Source organism: Mustelus asterias, chromosome 30 (genome assembly GCF_964213995.1).
Source record: "Mustelus asterias chromosome 30, sMusAst1.hap1.1, whole genome shotgun sequence".
NCBI classification, from domain to species: domain Eukaryota; kingdom Metazoa; phylum Chordata; class Chondrichthyes; order Carcharhiniformes; family Triakidae; genus Mustelus; species Mustelus asterias.
In genome coordinates this window covers 7439802-7444731 of record NC_135830.1, presented here as the reverse complement: position 1 = coordinate 7444731, position 4930 = coordinate 7439802, and the positions used below count along the sequence as shown (strand labels likewise).

The following is a 4930-nucleotide window of genomic DNA, read 5'->3' as shown; positions in this document are numbered from 1 at the left end:
GTCGATCCACACTGAGTCTCGATTCCCTCATCTGTCTCAGTGGCTTTTCCTGTTTCTCAGTGATGAAAAACGATTTTTTAAAAGATTCTTCTTCTAGTTCACTTACAGTGTCACTTGTATCTGTCTTTTTGAGCACACACTACTATCAGATATTTCAGATGGTGAATAACCATATTAGTCTGCACCTAAAAACCCATTAAATTCTGTTGTCGACTGAACGAGATGCGAATAAGTGCGGTGTCAAAATCGAACTTTCCTGTCAGTGCGTCAAAAAAAAAGCGTTTCTTATTTCACAGAAAGCATTTGAGGGTGATGCCAGAGTAATGATGACATGCCTTTAACATCGAGGCTCTGATCATGATGAGCAACAAAATGCAATCAAACAATTTTCTCTTACATGACTTGAGGAAGCTTAAAGAATGCTTCTGCCTGGTTTCGAACCAGGGACCTTCCGCGTGTTAGGTGAACGTGATAACCGCTACACTACAGAAACAGCTTGAGCCACAACTCAGCAATTCTGCCTCTCTGCAATGTTCAACTACGCTGTGTTGCTGCAGGTTCCGATGGTGAGACTGAGAGCCCATGTCACTGAATTCAGGAAGATAACCGTTACTTTCAATCTGATTCTGCGACTTATCCTGAACATCAAAATTCAAAATCGTTCTTCTGGCAAATATCTAAGGGAGCAATGATTTCTGCCCATTCGTTAATGCATCATTTTCATCTTTCTTCGAATAATCTCAGTCAATTGTACTCAGTAATGAAATCAAACTACCGCGGATGAGAAAACAGACAATGCTGTAAAATCTCACAATGTCTGACAGCGCCTGTCAGGAGTGAAAAGAGCGGACGTTTCGAGTCCAGATGAAACTTTTTCAAAGGTCATTGTACAATTGTTTCACTATTTACTTTCAGTGCATTATTTAACACTTATGTCTTCATAAAGTTGGGGTCTGATGTTGCAGTTGTATAGAACGTTGATTCGGCCGCATTTGGAATACTGCGCCCAGTTCTGGTCGCCACACTACCAGTAGGGCGTGGACGCTGTAGAGAGAGTGCAGAGGAGGTTTACCAGGATGTTGCCTGGTATGGAAGGGCTTAGTTATGAGGAGAGATTGGGTAAACTGGGGTTGTTCTCACTGGAAAGACGGAGGATGAGGGGTGACTTAATAGAGGTGTATAAAATTATGAAAGGCATAGATATGGTGAACGGTGGGAAGCTTTTTCCCAGATCAGTGGTGACGTTCACGAGGGGTCATAGGTTCAAGGTGAGGGGGGGGGGGGGCGGGTGGAGTTTTAACACGGATATCAGAAGGGCGCATTTTACACAGAGGGTGGTGGGGGCCTGGAATGCCCTGCCGGGCAAGGTGGTGGAGGCGGACACACTGGGAACGTTTAAGACTTATCGAGATAGCCACATGAACGGAGTGGGAATGGAGGGATACAAAAGAATGGTCTAGTTTGCACCAGGGAGCGGCGCGGGCTTGGAGGGCCGAAGGGCCTGTTCCTGTGCTGTATTGTTCTTTGTTCTTTATTATGAATTGAATATCTCAGAAATTGAACATTACTGAATTGCAAACATAACTGCCCAACAGAACGAAGCGAATCACAGGGTAATACAGATCGTAATTTTGAGGTTGAATATCGTCAGCTTTTAAACAAAGTCAACTACATTTAAATGGAGAAAAATCAAGAATTACCTGTTCGTGACACTTGAGCCTTTTTTATTATGGGCGTGAAACATTCAGGCGCATAACTTCCAGACCTTTACCGGAATGTCCAGTCGATCCGCACAAAGTCTCGATTCCCTCATCTGTCTGAGTGGCTTTTCCTCTTTCTCAGTGATGAAAAACGATTTAAAAATAGATATTCTGTGAAATGTGCGCCATTTCCTCGAGTTCACTTACAGCATCACTTGTATCTGTCTTTTGGAGCACACACTACTGTTAGATATTACAGATGGTGATTAACCATATTAGTCTGCATCTATCAACTCATTTAATTTTGTTGTAGACTGAACGAGATGCGAATATGTGCTCGGCGTCAAAATCGAACATTCCTCTCAGTGCGCCAAAAAGAAATGTGCTTCTTATTTCACAGAAAGCATTTGAGGGTGATATCAGAGCAATGATAACATGCCTTTGACATCGAAATTCGGATAATGTTGAGCAACAAACTGTAATCAAGCTATTTATCTTTACCCGACATGAGAAAGCTTAATGAACATTTCTGTTCGGTTTCGGGCCGGGGGCTTTGCGCGTGTTCGGCGAACGCGGTAACCACTCCACTACAGAAACAGCTCGAAACACGCTGGAGCAAATCTGCCTGTCTGCAATGTTCAACTACGCTGTCTTGCTGCAGGTTCCAATGGTTCGACTGAGAGCCCATATCACTGAATTCAGGAAGATAACCGTTACTTTCAATCTGATTGTTCGACTTAACCCGAACATCAAAACTTAAAAGCGTTCATCTCGCAAATATCTAAGGGAGGAATGACTTCTACCCATTCATTATTTCATCATTCGCATCTTCCTTTTGAACAATCTCAATCAATTGTACTCAGTAAAGAAGCAAATTACTGCGGATGCTGGAATCGGAAACGAAAAGCGAAACTTCTGGTAAGTCTCACAAGGATTGGCAGTATCTATAAGGAGTGAAAAGAGCTGACGTTTCGAGTCCAGATGACATTTTGTCAAAGCTCATTGTGCAATTGTACTCAGTATTTGTTTCAATATTTAGTATCAATGCATTATTTCACACATATGTCTTCATCATGAATTGAATATCTCTGGAATTGAACATCACTGAATTGCAAACATAACTGACCAACAAAATGAATCGAGTCACCGGGTAATACAGATCACAATTTTAGGATTGAACATAGTCAGCCTTTTGAAAAAGTCAACTCGATGGAAATGGAAGAGATTTAAGAATTATCTGATAGTGACCCTGGAGCCCTTTTTATCATGGGCGTGAAACATTCAGGCGCATAAATTCCGGCCCTTGACAGGAAAGTCCAGTAGATCCCCCCCCCCCTCCACCGCCCCCCCGCCCCCCACCCCCCCCCCCTCCGAGTCTCGATTCCCTCATCTGTCTGATTGGCGTTTCCTGTTTCTTCATGATGAAAAACGATTTTTAAAAATATTCTCCTGTGAAATGTGCGCCATTTCCTCTCGTTCACTTACAGTATGACTTGTATCTGTCTTTTTGAGCACACACTACGATCAGATATTTCAGATGGTGATTAACCATATTAGACTGCACCTATAAACCCATCAAATTCTGTTGTAGACTGAACGAGCTGCGAATATGTGCTCGGTGTCAAAATTGAACATTCCTCTCAGTGCGTCAAAAAGAATGTGCTTCTTATTTCACAGAAAGCATTTGAGGGTGATTTCAGAGCAATGAGAACATGCCTTTCACATCGAGGCTCGGATGATGTTGAGCAACGAAAATGAAATCAAGCAATTTTCCCTCACCCGACATGGGAAAGCTTCATGAATGATTCTGTCTCGATTCGAGCCGGGGACATTTCGCGTGTTCGGCGAACGTGATAACCACTACACTACAGAAACAGCTCGAAGTATGCTAGAGCAAATCGGCCAATCTGCAATGTTCAACTACGCTGTGTTGCTGCAGGTTCCGATGGTGCGACTGAGAGCCCATGTCACTGAATTCAGGAAGATCATCGTTGCTTTCAATCTGATTGTACGACTGATCCCGAACATCAAAATTCAAAATCGTTCGTCGCGCAAATATCTAACGGTGCAATGATTTCTGCCCATTCATTAATGCATTATTTTCATCTTTCTTCGAATAATCTCAATCAATTGTACTCAGTAATAAAAGCAAATTACTGCGGATGAGAAAAGAGAAAATGCTGCAAAATCTCACAATGTCTGACAGCACCTGTAAGGAGTGAAAAGGGCGGACGTTTCGAGTCCAGATGACACTTTAGCAAAGCTCATTGTACAGTTGTACTCAGTATTTGTTTCAATATTTAGTATCAATGCGTTATTTAACATATATGTCTTCATTCTGAATTGAATATCTCTGAAATTGAACATCACTGAATTGCAAACATAACTGAGCAACAGAAGGAAGCGACTAACTGGGTAAGGCAGATCGCAATTTTGACATTGATCATCGTCTGCTGTTAAACAAAATCAACTCCATTTCAATGGTAGAGATTGAAAAGGCATCTGTTAGTTGCATTTGAGCCTGTTTAAAATGGGCGTGAAACATTCAGGCACATAAATTTTGGCCATCTTTAGGAAAGTCCAATAGATCCGCACTGAGTCTCGATTTCCTCATCTGACTGAGTGCTGTTTCCTATTTCTTTCTTATGAAGAACGATTTCAAAAAAAATGTTGTCGGAAATGTGCGCCATTTCCTCTCATTCGCTGACACAATCACTTGTGTCTCTCTTTTTGAGCACACACTGCAATTAGACATGATTCAGATGGTGATTAACTATATTAGTCTGCACATATAAACCCATGAAAGTCATTTGTGGGCTGAAAGAGATGCTAATATGTGCACGCTGTCTAAATCGAAAATTTCCTGTCAGTGCGTCAAAACAATCAGCATTTCTTATTTTACAGAAAATATTTGAGGCCGAGCTCAGAGCAAAGATAAGATGGCTGTAACATCCAGATTTGGATGGTGTTCAGCAACGATCTGAAATCACACAGATTTCCCTCACCCTGCATGGGAAAACTGATGAATGTTCTGCCCGGTTCTGAAGCGGTGATCTTTCACGTGTTGGGCCAATGTGATAACCACTACACTACAGAAACAAGAGAATGCGCCACGCCGCCAATTGGCCTGACTGCAATGTTGAACTACATTGTGTTGCTGCAGGTTGTCATGGTCACATTGAGGGTCCATGTCACTTAATAGAAGAACAAATCCGTTACTTTCAACCTGA

The 4930-nt window shown here is 42.1% G+C and overlaps 1 non-coding gene across 1 annotated transcript; it reads right to left on the bottom strand.

Moving 5' to 3' along the window:
- Positions 1–420: 420 nt before the first annotated feature.
- trnav-aac (transfer RNA valine (anticodon AAC)) lies at positions 421–493 on the bottom strand. Its single transcript has one exon. It is a non-coding gene; the product is annotated as a tRNA-Val (tRNA).
- Between the last annotated feature and the right edge of the window lie 4437 nt (positions 494–4930).